Here is a 16660-nt window from a genome sequence, read left to right as displayed (position 1 = left end):
CAGGGGCCGGCGCCGCTCGCAGCCGGCAGCGCGGAGCGGGCGCAGCCCCGGCAGGTGGTGGCCGCGCTCGGAGCCGCTGCCGCTTCGTGCTGCTGCCATTGCGGGGAGCGGCGGAGCCATGGAGCGCTGAGGAGCGGCGGCGAGCGGGGCTGGCGGGGAACCTGCGCCGGGCGGCAGAGCGGCAGAGCCCGCGGAGACGGCGCCGGGCTGCCTGAGGTAAGCGGTGAGCGCTGCCCCGGCTCCCTGCCCGCCGCTCCGGGCCGGCAGCGACTCAGCGCCGCTTGCTTGCCCCGGCTGCAGCCCGGGGCCACGTCCCTGTCGGTCTCCGGAGCGGGAGGGACGGGACGCGGCCGAGAGCCGCCGTGCCCGGGGTCCCGGTGCCGGAGGACGGAGGGGTCCCGGCGGGCCGGGCCATGGCGGTGCCGCCACCTCAGCGCCCCAGGCTCGGAGAGGCAAACAGAAGCCGTAGTCACTTGTGGGTTGTTCCGGGGGTTCCAGCAAGTTTTGTCGCGTTGAATCGCATGGGGTTAAGAACTGAGAGCTTAGGAGAAAAAGGTTTTCCAGAGAGGAAGATGTATTTTAATTGTTGTTTGGGTTATTTTTCACATTATTTTCTTTAATTTTTCCTAATTCCTGTTGGCATCGCCTGTGTCGTTTTGAGCCCGTTGGGGCTGTTTTGTTGTGGCATCATTTCCTCGTGGTGCTGTGTGGCAGGGGGATGCCATGCCAGGTGTTGTCCCCCCCATCAGAAACAGGTCAGGTTCCATCCGTGCCTCCAAGGGGATGCGCAGCCTTGGGCCCTCGTCCCTCTGCCGGGTCAGCCCTCCCAGCCTCAGTTTCCCTGTGGCGTTTTCTCCTCTCGATGCATCATGCCCGCTAACATGTGGTTTGAATCGGTTTGTTTCATTTCTGATGCTCCTTTTCCCTGCTCGGTGCCTGCTGGGTGCTGCTGAGTTCAGGGAGGATCTGGAAGTTCAGTGTTTCCTCTGCGTAGCTCCATGCCAGCCCCGCAGCAGCAGCTCCCAGTGCGCCCATGGGGTGCCATGCGGGAGAGCAGGGAAGGGTTCTCCTTTCACCGCTGGGTGATGGTTGAGGAGTGATAAATCAGCTCTGATACGCAGCGAGATACGTAGGTCTCTCGGGGTGAAACACAGCCACGCAGGTAAGGAGCTGTTTTTGTGGTGCTCAGCATCTGCCACAACAGGAAATATATTTCCTATCCAAGTACCACCGATGCTGAAGAGACAATTCCTGACAGATTTGTAAATTCTCTTAACAGCAGATTTCATGTTTTTTCCCTCTGAAATGCTGGTATGCAGAGGGAGCAGCAGGGAATAAGCTGAATAACTGCATTTGCATGTTTGAAATCCAATGGAACAGGGAACTTTTTATACCACTTTGAGATGCTTGTTTGCTCCCTCCCTCTCTGTTGGCTCCAGAGATGGTGGCCAGATTGTAAATAAATCTCAGATTTAGAAATCATCTAGAAACTAAAGCTCTTTACCTAATAGTGTACTAGGAAAACACTCTTTGTACTGTACTGGCTGCGTATAGCAGATCGTTCATTGTAATTACCTGTTTTTCTTGTCTAATCTATTTTCATATCTTTCCATGTGCCTGCTCAGGTACTCCAGGTACAGCTAAATCTTACTTCATTCTCCTCCTTGGAGGTTTCAGATTCCAGTAAACCATTTTTAAGGCAGTGCTTAAACGTGAACCTGAAGTAAAAGACAAGATTCGGGCTTGTTGGCTGCTTCTTCCCAAACCGTATTCAGGTTGAATTTGCATCAAGGTGCCAAATTGCAAGTGAAGGTTACTCCGTGTTACGGAGATAAGTGGTATAATAAATCCCGATCCCATGCTATTTTGGTGCTTGTTGGTAGGAGCCTTTTCTCATTTACTGGTAGTAAATACAGTGCTGCCTTCTGCAAATACAGCCTCTCCTTTTTCTGCCTAGGTCACAAAAGCTCTTTGTGCTTTCTGGTTCCTGCAGTTTCCTCCTTTGCCCCCGTATGTGCCATTTTATGTTTGATGAAAACCTCACTGTCCAAACCATTTTCTGACCATGCTGAACAGAATCATTAGATCCTTCTGCTGCTTCCTCTGTTGCTGCTCTGAAGTACTGTAGAGGGCTGGGCAGCTTTGTTCATCATCTTTCCTCTTGCTTTTCCAGGTGCTCACCAGCCCCTCCATTTGTCCAGCTCTGAACGTTTGTGTCCTAGACCTTCCCGTTCATCCCAACCACCCCTGAGCTTATATCCCATCTCTTTCCACCTCACACAGAGGCCTGTCCTTACTCAGCATTCACATCCTTACTCAAGAATCCGACTTATCTACCGGGAAGCTTAGATTAGTGGAGTAATTCTCTCGGTGAACATTGGTCTTGTTTAAAAAGTCATTACAATCAGGTTGAATTTCCACATTTGAAATGGATAGAAGCGTTGAAACCTGCCTAAAATGGCAATTTGAAGCACTGATAACTTGGGAAGACCTGTTTTACCCAAACAACCCTCCCCTGGAGTCATCCACGTGGTTCAAGTATCCCGTTATACACACTGAGAAACACTGACAAGACGTTGCGTAGAGACACCTTGGTTTGTTTAAGTCAATGCCTGTCATGCAGCAGATAAAGCATGCAAGTCTCTACACTAGTTCCATCACTAAATGGAGTTGTATAATTATGGTAGGAGGATAAATATAGCCTTAGCAGATGGAAGAAAACTAACAGAAGAGCATAGAAAAAATGATGATGTGAAAGAACTCCCCTAAACTTGAGGGCTATTGCAAACGAATGTGTGTCTACATATATTGAATATTGCTTTTGAAGCAAAAGGATATTAATCTGATGTTATTACTCATGCTTGTGGGTTTTTCTCCCCTCTTTATTTCTAGTTTAGAGAATTAAAATAATTTGTCAGCTTCGCTTTCTGATTCTTGCTGCTGCAGTGTTTTGGTTTCAGGCAATGCGGAGGAATGGTTATTTAGCTGCTTTAGGTAAAACATTTTAGCTGAATGCCTTTAATTATGAATATAGTTTTGAGCTTTAAAACTTGTTTTTTGAAAAATCATAGACTCCTAGAATGGTTTCTGTTGGAAGGGACTTTAAAGCTCCTCCAGCTCCAACCCCTGCCACGGGCAGGGACCCCTTCCACTGGAGCAGCTTGCTCCAAGCCCCTGTGTCCAACCTGGCCTTGAGCACTGCCAGGGATGGGGCAGCCACAGCTTCTCTGGGCACCCTGTGCCAGCGCCTCAGCACCCTCACAGGGAAGAGCTTCTGCCTAAGAGCTCAGCTCAGTCTCCCCTCGGGCAGGTTCAAGCCATTCCCCTTGGCCCATCCCTACAGGCCCTTGTCCAAAGCTCCAGGTTTCCTGCAGCCCTTTTAGCCACTGGAGCTGCTCTTTCCTTAAGGCGCCTTCTCCAGGCTGAGCTAGCCCAGCTCTCTTTTTACAAAAGAACAAATTGATAGTATCACATTGGTTGAAATGTGCCTGAAAGGTCTATTTCTCTCTTCTGTGAGGGTAAAATGCTGTTGGTTCTGTTTGCCTCTCAGCCCTACACGTTACATACATCTCAATCAGTTTAAGGGTTAGCGTATTAGAAAAAGGATGATGAATAGTACAGAAAGGTAAATTAAGAACCTTTTTCTTGGTCATACAATATAAGAACAAGTAAACGTGGAGTGAAATTGGAAAAAATCAAGCCTGTGAATTTTGTTTCCATTAGATATAGAATCAGACCAAGGGACTATTTGCCAGAGCTTTTTTGAAGCACAGAACTTGGCTAGATCCAAAATAATTCCTGTGAATCACAGAAGTATCCAGAAGTAGGGAAAACTCTGCAAATAACTAAAAAGGCAATTCTGGAGAGCTGCAGGAAAGATGTAAATGTTTACCCTTCAGAGCTGAAAGCAGCCTCTGAGAAATAAGGCTTGGAGGAAGCCTTCAGGAGAGCAGATTATCCTGTGTCTGCCTACAGTGGAATTTCTTGCACTTTCTGTCGAAGCATCTGGCGTTGCTGTCAGTGATGAGAAAATAGATTAGTGGATGATGATGGATTAGATCTGTGGCTATTCTGAGGCTTATAAAGTGTAATTCTGTGAGTGCACATGTGCACTCCACGTCTGGCACTTTTCTTGTGTTTGCGCACTTCACAATACACTTTATTAAGAAGTCTGGGGAAGAAGATCCAGAAAATTCCCCTGTAGTCATCACTGCTTCTCGGTTTCTTTCTGTCTGTGTGGGTTTTCAGTGTGGTCTGTGGGATTTTTTCCTCCCCTCCATCCATCTCTCTTTCCTGAATATTCTCTCCTCTTCAGAAGCCAAGCATAGAGTGTTATATCTATATATATACGGGGAATGAGGAGGCAAGTGGAACCAAGAGCTGCGTCATGGGCTGGATAGTGCTTTATGCTCATGTTGGCATTTGATTTCCTCTTTCAACCTCTGCCTTCTTTCACCTGCTGAGGGGTGGAAGGTGTCCCATTATGGGGGAAAGCATTATCAGGTGTGGGTAGGACACTGATAATCCCTTTCCATTAGGGCAAGCAGAGCTGCTTTGTGTTTGATGAGAGCATGAAGCCAGGCTAGGACAAACCAATATCTGGAAGGGTATGTGCAGGTTCAAGGTCTGGAAGAAGTAAGGATAACCTTGATGATACTGAAAATGCAGGGTGAAAATTGGGACAGTGTAGACCAAAGGTATTGTATAGATTGTTATTTAATATAGCTAATTTGGGATAGAATTATAAATCTTGGTACCTTATGGGCTGAACATCTTTACTGTTAAATCGTTGGGGAATTGAGAGACAGGTTGGAGTTGGTGCTAGCACAGATGGTTCCTGAGGAGCTGCAGGAGAGTGAAATGAGGCTGGAATGGATTTGGTGTTTGGGCAGAGGATGAGGTGGGTTCATGATATGGAGTTACACTCGGCTATCTGAAGTTGCAGTAGATTCTGGTGAGCTTGAGAGTTCAGGACATCACAACATAAAAAAGCCACTGGGAAAGGGATGAGAGCTTAGATGAAGCTTGTGATAATATGATTAAAACTAGGGTTAGGGGTTGGCAGACTGTGAGTTGATGACTGTAACAGCAGTAAGGGCTGATATTAACAGGGGGAAATGCCTTGTAGGACAAGTCTTGACTAGATGGTGGTTAAAGCCACAGATAGGGCTAGGTTTCTGATCTTGGGTTGGAAATGGGAGCAGCTAACCCACTAAGAAATGTGCTGAATTATGGTCATTACATTGTGATGGCTGGAGCCAAGTAGGCAAATGTCTTTTGATGGGCTGTGAAGATGAGCAGCCTTGCTGAGCTGGAGTTAAAAGCATAGCAAGTTGTAATGGAAACCTGGATCTTATGTTCCCTGTTAGGCTGTCACCCTTGTGAACAGTAGCATAGACTGTTTTCCTTAGAGCTGCAGGTGGAGTCAGCTCTAATGTTTGTAGAGCTTTCACTCCATGAGAGAGGTCATTCAACCCTTGGCCATACTGATCCTTCTTTGCCAGAAAACCGAGACATTCGCCCCTTGCCCCACTGGCTTTAGCCATAGGAATAAATGTAGAGGTTCCTTTCATAGACCTGAATCACAGGTTTAACTAGAGCAGCCCTCCCCTTGTGGGACGCTCACCATCCAACATTAAACACAGTGTGTCAGTCCTTTTGGTGCCCTACACCAGAGGTGACTCCAAACCAGGCCATGGACACCATCCTGGGGAAGCTGGAGCTGAGGAATGTCCTGTCTGGGCAGGAAATGATCATAAAGTGCTGCAAGCTTCATGGATTTTTGTATCATTGAAGACTTCAAATCCTTACTGCTGTTCTTCAGAGGCATTTTTCCCCTCTCTTTACTTTCCATTCTCTGAAAATGAAAGCACTAAGCTGGCTGAGGCTTTCTAAGTCTCTTTTTATAACGGAAACACTAGTTAATTCAGAGGTTCTGAATCAACCATCTTCTCAGGTGGTCGAAAGCCTCTTTGATTTTGCTGTTGATTGCCCAAGGAACCTTGCAGCAGTTCTGTTTTCCTGTGGGCTGTAGGGAGTTGGTGAAATGCCAGAATTCCAGTGTATGATGTACTTTATCAGATATTAAATTAGTTTCTGGTAACAGAAAAGCAGAGAAGCCACCAGGATCCTTTGCAATGCAGCAGAGAAGTTGAGGTGACTGATGTTTCTTTGGAGTGTCATGAGTGATACCTAGCAAAAGGATGGAAAATGTCCTCAGTGGTTTTGATTTACACGGAAGGTGTGGGCTGCATTTCAGTGGGAGCATGAGGATGCAAACTCTTCGATGGCATTTTTGGGAAATACTTTGGATATTATTTGCTGATATACACTTTATTTGCAAACAGCTGCCTGTGGAGAACATTAAACTGACTCGACTTAGTGGCTGAACAGTTAATATGGGCTCACTTGCTCTCTAATTATTTGCAGCACAGCTGATAATACCCTGCTTTTGACCTGATTCTAAGCAGCAGATTTTGCAGGGAATAGCAGCTATTTGTGGTAAAATGTGTGCCATCCAAATGGTAAAACATAAGCCTGAGAGAGCTGGGCTGGTTCAGCGCTGGCACAGGGTGCCCAGAGAAGCTGTGGCTGCCCCATCCCTGGCAGTGCTCAAGGCCAGGTTGGACACAGGGGCTTGGAGCAAGCTGCTCCAGTGGAAGGGGTCCCTGCCTGTGGCAGGGGTTGGAGCTGGAAGAGCTTTAAGGTCCCTTCCAACCCAAACCAGGCTGGGATTCTGTGATTCCAAGCATGAAGTGCTACTGAGTAACACAGCACCAGAATAGAATGAGGGTAGTTAAAACATACCAGCTGATACAAGGTTGACTAACAGGTAACCAGCAGCAGTTACTAAAACCTTTTCTATCAAATACTTTTCAATTTGTACATCCAGGGCAGGGATTGTTTGTGTGATGTTTGCAATGAAAGCATGATTTTTCACAAGCTGCTGAGGGCACAGCTTGTAGAACAACACACAGAAGCTCTGCTCTACGAGTGCAGAAGTAGGAAGAGAGAAAAGGGGAAAGAGAGGTCACCTAAAATAAATTCAGTGAAACAGTATGTCTCGAAGACTGGGGAGCTGTGAATAAGCTGCTGCTGTAGGGTGGCTTTGTTAGTCGTGTCTGGAAGGGAAGTTTCAGCTCTCCCAAACTCAGAAGGAAACTCGACCTGTTGAAACATTTTATACACAATACTCTTGCAGAGTTCTTACAAAGCTCCCTTAGGGAAGCTGCAAAGAGAGCTGGAGTGAGAGCTTAATGCAAAGGCTTTTCTCTGTCATACTCTTTTAGATGTTTTTCTATCACAACAGTGTTTCTAAACCTGTAAACAAGACCTTGACCCTTTTCTTTGCTAGAATAAAGAACCATCATATTTTCCTTCTGCTTTTACCTGAGGTCCTGCATGAACTCAGGTGCCACTGACACATGCAAGAAACAGTGTTTGTTCTGGAAACTAATCCGCATGAAGTGCCTGTCTGCAGCATAGAAGAAGCCTGGGAGCTGTTGGAGCTGCAGCATTTTCTCACCAATGTATAAGAATCAGGTTTGGGAGGTAAATAAACTATGAAATGTCAAGCAAAAAGGGGAAAAATTTCCCTTATGGGCGAGAACCTTCTCTAACCTTCTTGTTGCTGAACAAAGCTTAATATTGAGTCCTGCAGACTGGTGTGGAGTGAATGCTTCCTGCCTGCAAGGTGGTCACCAAGTGAAGAATTGCTTCAGAGCATTGGTGGAAGGAACAGAGCTATGCTGAGATTCAGAAGGAATTCTTGCAGTTGTTTTTTGTTTCATTCATGCTTTAGTAATTCAGTAATTGCTGGAGGAAGCAATAGACTGCACAGCACTAGAACAAACAGGACCGAAAACCCCTTCAGAAATTACCAAAGCACTTGTTAATTGTGAGAGAGAAATCTGGAATGGAGTTCCCTGCAACAGGGATACTTTGATGAGTGCTTGTAAATAGCAAATCCAGGAACTTCAGGAAGAGAGGGATCCAGAGTGATTAATCCTCAGTAGTAACCATTTCTGAAGCTACAAACCCAAATAAGAAACAGAAAATGATCCAGCCTCACAAGAGCTCTTGAGAAGAAAATAAGTATAAAACATATGGAAACCTTCAGGGTGAAGCTGCTCCTCTTCTTCTGTTTGATGGGATTCTGTTCAAAGAAAATCATGTTCTCGGGATGCACAGCATGCTCAGGAATACTAATCATACAGCTCACAAGTGGTGCAAGAGCTAAACCCACCACTGCCTATTTTGGTCATTCCACTAGAGGAAAAGGCATCCCTGTATAACATTCACAATTGCTGTAGGCATTGGCTTGAAAATTGTCACTGAAATAGCACAGGATTCTCCATTTTTTTCATCTGAGAGCTGCTGGTGTTTTGGGTCCACAAAAGAACCATAGAATTTTAGAATGGTTTGTGCTGGAAGGGATCTTAAAGCTGATCCAGTTCCTACCCCTGCCACAGGCAGGGACCCCTTCCACTGGAGCAGCTTGCTCCAAGCCCCTGTGTCCAACCTGGCCTTGAACACTGCCAGGGATGGGGCAGCCACAGCTTCTCTGGGCACCCTGTGCCAGCGCCTCAGCACCCTCACAGGGAAGAGCTTCTGCCTAACCTGAACTTCCCTTGTTTCAGTTTAAACCCATCACCCCTTGTCATATTGTTACAGTCCCTAATGAAGAGTCCCTCTCTAGCATCCTTGTGGCCCCCTTCAGGTACTTGAAACTGCTCTAAGGTCTCCATGCACCTTCTTTTCTCCAGGCTGAACAGCCTCAACTTTCTTAGCCTGTAGGCAAAGAGCGTTTAGAAGCACAATGTTAAGTGTTATTTTGAGAGCTTGGAATAAGAAGTGCTCCTTTTCACACTGGAGAAAGCTCTAAGGATATCCAGGGTATATCTTTTGGGACCCTTAAAGGAGAGCAGGAAACTTGTCACATCATTGTCATCCTTGAAAGCTATAGAGGCTTCTCCAGGGAGCCTTGGAGGTGAGGTGCAGAGCCAGAACAGAGCTGGAGGGACAGATGGGGTGTAACAACATCTTGTTGACCCTGAGGATTTTACGACAGATTCTTGTTTGAGACAACTCCAAATGAGGTGCATCATGAAGAAGCTTTAGGCCAATGATCTACTGCTATGTAACACTATTCTGCTGTAGCAGTTCTTGGGGTACTTCCCCACTGTTTTTTTTTCTCCCAGGTATACAGGGTTGGGAGATGTGGGTATATCTTAGTTGGTTTCATGGTTTCTCCTTTCTTTTCTCTGTCTCAATTTTTTCACTTCCTTTCTGGAATTCATTCTGAAATCTCTATTATAACCCCTCTTCGTTGCACTTTCCTGATGAATTATGTATATATATAACTTACAGATGGATGAAAACCATTAACAAAAGGGAAATACTTGGCTAAGCAGGATCATCAGGAGCCCGGCAGTGTTACGAAGCTGGTGATCTTCTTTTCCCATTCTAAGCTTTTCATTTCCTTTCAGCATATGCCTAATGGTCTGGTATCCTGAAATCCCTTCCCCACACTGTTAAAGGTTTGATGTGTTACAGGCCACATGTCCAATGTTCCTTGTTCTGTAGGTAAGTCGGACCTTGTGTTGCTTTTTCATTCATTTTTATTCATTTCTGGAGGAGCAGTGGGCCTTTTTTTCTTCTCCAAGCTGCTTGGAAGTCACTGATGAATCAGTTCCAATCTCAATTGAAGATCTGAAATGCTTTTTCTCAGAAAGAGAAGAACAAGCAGTGTTCAGATGAAGCCAGGCATAAGAACTGAAAATAAATACATGTTCACCTCATGCTTTGCTTTCTTCAGGGGTCTGCTGGCATATACATGAAACTACATTTATATTTAAAAGAGGGAAAATAATGTGGTCACAAACAAGTAGCTAACTAGGAGGAAGGAGAAAGATACATACTTTAGCATCCTTCCTTATTTCTTTATCATCCACTATCAGTGTAGAAAATACTTTGTACATGTACTGGTCTACAAGACTAGTGCTGTTCTGATGCAGGGCTCCTGCCGTGTAACATAGCTGTAATGAAATGAATATCTCAATTCAGTTATGTATAGTAAAAGGAAGTATTTGATAAGCAAAACATAAGTTATTTGTTTAGACTCATGTAAAATCAGAGAAGCTGTAAGATAAGAAATAGTGATTTAGCTCTAAGCAAACTCCTATTGATGTTGTGCGCATCAATAAAAAGCTCTCGTGAATTATGCTGGATAAAATATTGCTTCTCTTCCTTGACCCCATGTATTGCTGTTGTGGTTTGCTCCTTGTTGTTGCTATCAGGAGGAATTGCTTCTGGCTGCGTGTTGTGAGTGCCATTGTTTTATTTGTAAAACAAGGAACAAGCAGGAGACATTTTGCCCCCAACATAAGAGGGACATGGACCTGCTCAAGTAGTCCATGGAGCTGCTGCGAGGGCTGGAGCAGCTCTGCTCTGGAGCCAGGCTGAGAGAGCTGGGCTGGGGCAGCCTGGAGAAGAGAAGGCTCCTGAAGGGGAGACCTGAGAGCAGCTCCAGTGCCTAAAGGGGCTGCAGGAAACCTGGAGAAGGGCTTGGGACAAGGGCCTGTAGGGACAGGCCAAGGGGAATGGCTTGAACCTGCCCGAGGGGAGACTGAGCTGAGCTCTTAGGCAGAAGCTCTTCCCTATGAGAAGAAGTGGGTGCCCCATCAGAACATCAGAACAGCTTCTCTCCCCACAGAGAAGCTGTGGGTGCCCCATCCCTGGCAGTGCTCAAGGCCAGGTTGGACACAGGGGCTTGGAGCAAGCTGCTCTAATGGAAGGGGTCCCTGCTCATGGCAGGGGGTTAGAACATAATGAGTGTTAGGTTCCCTTCCAACCCAAGCTATTCTATGACTCTATCTTCCAAACTCCAAGGAATGGCTTGTGCTTCTACATGCCTCTTCACAAGCAGAAACGCACTTGCTCCTCTTCTGCTTCACCTTAGGGTAGTGGTAGTCATGTTCCTCCTGTACAACTTGTCTATTGTGAAAGTCCTTTTCTATCTGTGCTGTGGTTGAATTCATCAGAGGATGCATTTACAAGAAGCCCCCAGAAAAAAAAGCCCTTCTCACTTCCCATTCTTCACTACATGATTAGACTGCAATATGCTGCAGTCCCTGGAGTAGTCATTGCTATTGCTTTTTCCATCTTACTCTGCAGAGATCTCTGTTTATTTGGTAGGTCTTGTGGCTGTGTAATGGGTCAAAGATCTGCATGTTGGTGGGCACCAGCACTTGTCTTACAGTATAGCAATGTAAAACCAGTGAAGAAATGGTGAACTGAAATGGATGCTCCTCCATTGGAGTTGGTGGGGCAAGGCTCATCTTTGCAAAGTTTGCTTGCATGGAGAAGGCTGGGCAATGGTAGAGCTTTGAGTTTGTCATTTTCAGCTCTCTTTAAGAGGTGGATCCTGGCCAGGTAAAAAGAGTGGATTGATACAGCAGTGCGAGTGGAGTCTGTGTGTCATCTGAAGGCAGGGGTCTGTTGCACTTACTGACCTTATGTTCAGTACCTTACAGTGCAGGGAGCAGTGCAGGGGATCTTTCCAGTCTGCAGATAAGCTGTGGATTGGGGAAAACATAAATGATGGTTATAAAACCATCTTAAGGTCTACCTGCTTCTTCTTAGAGCCATGGCAGTCCCATCTCCAGGAGTTCAGGATAAATACATCTGCACTTGGTAGTTATTCCATCACTGCACCAGAGCACTTTTAATCCTTTAATTCTCTTTTCATTTCTACCAGTTACTTTGTGGTTGTATAAAGCAGATTTGCTTGAAGAAAGCTTTTGATTTTCAGGAAACAAAACCAATTTTGGGTTTGAGTATTGATATTGTGTCTTTGGGAGCAAGCAAAGCTGCACCTGGATCAATGCTCTCAAGTGCCAGCATGTGGCTCACAGCTGCTTCACACAGGGTTTTATTCACACGTGTGCTTTCAGTATTGTTTTCTTAAAGCATGGTTACAATGAGAGGGTTTAAAAGGGCATTTGTAGGTGTTCAAAGCTGTACTTTAGAATCAGAGTAATTAAATTCATAGAAACTACTTTGACATCAAGAATTGCAAGGAGCATCAAATTGTTTCCCTTGTGTTCTTGTATCTGTCACTGCATAATTGGGGATTAAACGTGGTGCGTGTTTTTTACACTGTAAATATAAACAACCATTATCATCATTTCTGTGAAGTTTTCTGGTTTCAAATATCTGGAGAAGTTTTTCTCCCCCGTTGGAAGTCTGTAGGCTCAGATCATCTTTTCCTGCAGAGGAGGGTGAAAGGAGTGTTCTCCATATGTCTGTGGGGTTAAAATTATCCTGAGTGCTGCGTGGCGATGCTTCTGCAGATGAGTTCAGTTTGCTACAGCTAAAATGGATAAATCTAAATGGAGAAGGTGGCTGGAATGCTTCATTCCCGAGTCACCCATGCTGTGGGAAGTTCAGGTTCTTCATTGCACCCAGGTTCTTCTGTGGGAAGTTCAGGTTCTTCTCTCCATGCTTATGGCTTGGCACTGAAATAAGACTTAGTTTTCAAGTTGGAAGTAGACGCATTTCCAAAAATAAGTGTATAAAGTGATATTGGAATTTTCATTTAATAACTCTCTGGGAATCAGCCAAATCTTCTATCGCAGAGGCCCACAGTCATTTGTGAGGATACATGGGCTGTCTCCCAAGCCAAGTTAGCTCACTGGCTGCTGAGAAGCCCCTGCCTGAGGGAGGGATGCACTGAGGTGATTCCTCTTGCTCCAGGCTCTGGAGGAAGGAAAACAGAATCATAGAATCCTGGAATGGTTTGTGTTGGAAGGGACCTTAAAGCTCCTCCGGTTCTTCTTGGTGAGGGTGCTGAGGCGCTGGCACAGGGTGCCCAGAGAAGCTGTGGCTGCCCCATCCCTGGCAGTGCTCAAGGCCAGGTTGGACACAGGGGCTTGGAGCAAGCTGCTCCAGTGGAAGGGGTCCCTGCCCGTGGCAGGGGTTGGAGCTGGATGAGCTTTAAGGTCCCTTCAACCCAAACCAGCCTGGGATTCTCTGATGCTGTGTATTTTGTGCACTGCAAGACTGCTGGACCTTAGGATTTACCTCAGGTTTCTTACATTTTCCTCCCATTACCAGCAGTAGATGTCTGCTTCAGGGTTCATACCCTGAGGCTGTGAAGTGCAGACCTAATAAATTAGATCCTGACTGCCTCTTTGCTTTGGCTCTCAGTGGTTTTGCTTGCAAAGTGCTCAGTCTTTCTCTTCTGGGATGTGTTATAAATGCTGCTCCCAGCCAGGTTACAGCTGCGGTTTGCACCGTGCTTTCTGTAGCAAAACAGCTGGGTGCATCTTTCACAGCTTTGCTTGTGGGCATCTGGCTTGGTTTGGGGGGGAAAACATTTCCCTCTGTTCTGAGTTCTCAAAGGAAGGAGTCTGAGCATTTCCTTATCTCAGTGAAAGCAGATTTATGGAGGAGCACCTGAGTATTGGAACGAGTTTGGAATGTAAAAGCCTTTTGAAAGGAGAAGCTATCACATAGTGCCTCCCCCCAACTCCTGTATGAACAGATTCAAGTGAATGTAATTAATAACATCAAGAAGAAATCCATTAAGTTGTTATAGTAACTGGGAAGGTTTAAAACGTATGATCTGAGTGACTCAGCTCTGGGGGAAGGGATCTGGAAGCCCACATAGGGAGAGCTGGCAGCATCCTTATCCCTGATCTCTGCTCTATCCATGCCCCAGAAGGCTCTGCTGTAGGCATGTTGCATTGTGTAAAACTCTTACCAACCCTGAGCATATTTGTTAGCAGGAAGAAGGAGTCTATTCTGTCTGCTGCAAAAAAAGGATGTGGTTTTCCTGGTGGTTGTCTCTGTATTAATGCAGCACGTCTGGTGATCCTTGAGGAAAGTTGGCAAAACTCCCTCAAAGTAAGTGCTGCTGGTAACAGCGCTTGGTCTTTCTGAGATGCTCTTTCATGATATAGGGATCTGGGGTTCTTGTCTCCACCACCTCATTTCTGGAGGTACCCTGGAAGAAGGACCTCTGATTTTTAAGATGCATATTCAGATACCGGTATTTCTGCCAACAAGAAATCTCAGCATGCAAACTAGGCAAACTGCACAGCTTCACGTTTTAAAATGATGACTTCCATTTGACGTACTTCCTGCCTGTTTCAACACTGAGGACCCAAGAGCTACAGAGAAACTACCAGCTATCATAGGAAGCTTCTAGGACTGTGGCCTTTGATCTACATCTCATGTACTGTTCAACTCCGTAAGAAAGTGAACAAGGTAAGGAAGGGCTGTCGAAAAAAAGCCTGTAATTTTAAATCTTAGTTTTAATTCTTAGTTTTTCCATATACCAACACTAAGTGTACTGTCATCTCTCCCTCTCCCCTATTTTCTGTTGTGCAAAAAAAATTAGGCAAGGTAAGAAAGTATGCATGAGTCGCAGCTTACTGCTGGCCCAGTAAAGCCTTTTCACTACCTCTCTTAAACCACATAAAGGAGTTTGTGCAAAATTACTGGGGTAATGCTTACTTGCCCAGCAGAAAGTTCATTTGTGTGTCCTTACAGGCAACAAAAAATTAGCCCACTTCTGCTTCCACCAGACTGACTGCTGCTAGGAGAGCACCACACTAACTTCCCCAGAGGCAGTCTGATGCCTAGCAAAACAGCTATTCCAGCTGAGTTGAGAAAAAGAATTAGTCGAGATTGTGATCCCTCTTATTTTGCACACCCCCCCCCCCAAAAAAAAAAAAACCCAACTTTTCTTAGTAAAATAAGTAGATATAACACAGAAACTCTTACCTTTTTTTATATATGGGCATGTTTGGAGAATGTATTGGTGGTCCTGAGGGGGAACTTGATAGGGATCCTGAGTATTTATCCATGAGTCTCCATTTAGAAGGGATGTATTCTAATGGGGGATCAGGTGGCCATTGTGTGTTTGGTCTTCCTCCCATCGAAGACAAGGGAGTGCTGGCTTGGTCATGGTACGGTGGCAATGATGACCTGTTCATATTGTTGAAGAACACCGATGACAGGGACCCACGACCAGGATTCACTTTTTTATTTGATAGCTGTGGACAATATTTCTCTGGGAGAAACTGATTCTGTGAAGCAGAAGCAAGGGGTTGGAAGATGGTACTCATGCTACTTAGACTCTGCTGGGTATTTTGTGCACTTTCAGAGAGAGGACGGTCTTCTTGGCAGATTGGGCTGAGCTGGAAATCTTCTCCATCCATAGGAATGTAAGGAGCCAAGGTTTCAAGGTCCAGTTCATTGAAGTCAGTCTGCACAAAAATAAAAGTTCATGAAAGTTTATAATGGTTGTGGCAGTTAGTGTGATGAGGAATACACGTAGGATGTGAAGCAGAAAAATCACCGATTCCAAATTTACCCATGTGAAACTGGCCAACTCCTCCTTGAGGGTAGGTGTCAGGATGATGGAGCTAGGCTTTTTTCAGTGATATCCAGTGATAGGACAAGGGGCAATGGGTGTAAACTGGAACATAGGAAGTTCCACGTTAACATCAGGAAGAACTTCTTTACTGTAAGAGTGACAGAGCACTGGAACAGGTTGCCCAGGGGGGTTGTGGAGTCTCCTACACTGGAGATATTCAAGGCCCGCCTGGACAAGTTCCTGTGTGATGTACTGTAGGTTACCCTGCTCTTGCAGGGGGGTTGGACTAGATGATCTTTTGAGGTCCCTTCCAACCCTTGGGATTCTGTGATTCTGTGATTCTGAGGTTCCAAAATAAGGAATTTTTCCGATAACTTCCTTGGGATCTTCTTATAGCTCCAGAAGGAAGTACATTGCTTTCATTGACCTTGTTAGAAAACACTTGTGTAGAGTGGATATGGGAAAGATTGTTTCTTTGCATCTCTCATTTATTATCTGCACTCCATGCAGCTGCTGCCACAATGGGTATGAACACATCTACCCGCTTCTCTGCAAGTGGTAATGTCAGGGACATCTGGATAACAGAGTGCAGAGATCTGGGATGCTTCTTCCAGCCTGGCAGGAGGATGGGTTTTGCTGTTGTAATCTGGTTGGTTCTTAGCATGGAATTCTGCACCCAGAATTCATAACAAACCTTCGAAGCAGCAAAGCTTGCTGCCTCAGAGTGTAATTACCATGACTGTGTGTAGCTTCTGCCTTAGGAACAACGTAGACCTTGTTGAGCAATTAATTGCATGATGGCAAACTCTAAACCTAGAAGTAGTTTGGTAGTGTGAAGGTCTACAGACATCTTAAATATTTAGTCAATATATAGTGATTTATTGCAGCTCTTCAGTTAAAAATGGGCATTAAAAAGGCTTGTCACATATATAAGAATTTGGATTTACTAAAAACCCATACAGAGGTCGGAGGCTGACTCTGTTGGACAGTCTGTGCTGACTTCTTAGTGTGGTCTCATCAGCTGGCCTAGTGATACTGTCCTGGGTTCAGCAGTAGCAGTTAGTTTTCTTCTTCTTAGTAGCTAGTGCAGTGCTGTGCTTTGATTTTTTGGCCTGGGAACAGTGTTGATAACGCTGTAAGATGTTTTCAGTTGCTGCTCGAATGTTTGGTCTGGCCAAGGACTTTCTGAGCCTCATGCTCTGCCAGGGAGGAGGGAAAGCTGGGAGGAAGCAGAGACAGGACACCTGACCCAAACTGACCAAAGAGGTATCCATA

General features: G+C 45.5%; 1 protein-coding gene across 2 annotated transcripts in view; it reads left to right on the top strand.

Annotated features, from left to right (window-relative positions):
* The first annotated feature begins 33 nt into the window (after positions 1–33).
* Positions 34–16660, top strand: part of PDE4B (phosphodiesterase 4B) — a 226341-nt gene continuing 209714 nt past the window's right edge. Inside the window, exon 1 of one of the 2 annotated variants that reach the window (XM_065673102.1) lies at positions 34–216. The gene's annotated coding sequence lies outside the window, so the exon portion shown is untranslated. The remainder of the gene's footprint in view (positions 217–16660) is intronic. The other variant, XM_065673104.1, reaches the window with a different exon arrangement.

The sequence above is a fragment of the Lathamus discolor genome, chromosome 3 (genome assembly GCF_037157495.1).
Source record: "Lathamus discolor isolate bLatDis1 chromosome 3, bLatDis1.hap1, whole genome shotgun sequence".
In the NCBI taxonomy this organism is placed as follows: domain Eukaryota; kingdom Metazoa; phylum Chordata; class Aves; order Psittaciformes; family Psittacidae; genus Lathamus; species Lathamus discolor.
Note: the sequence above shows the minus strand (reverse complement) of the source record. Positions and strands in the feature narration are given on the sequence as shown.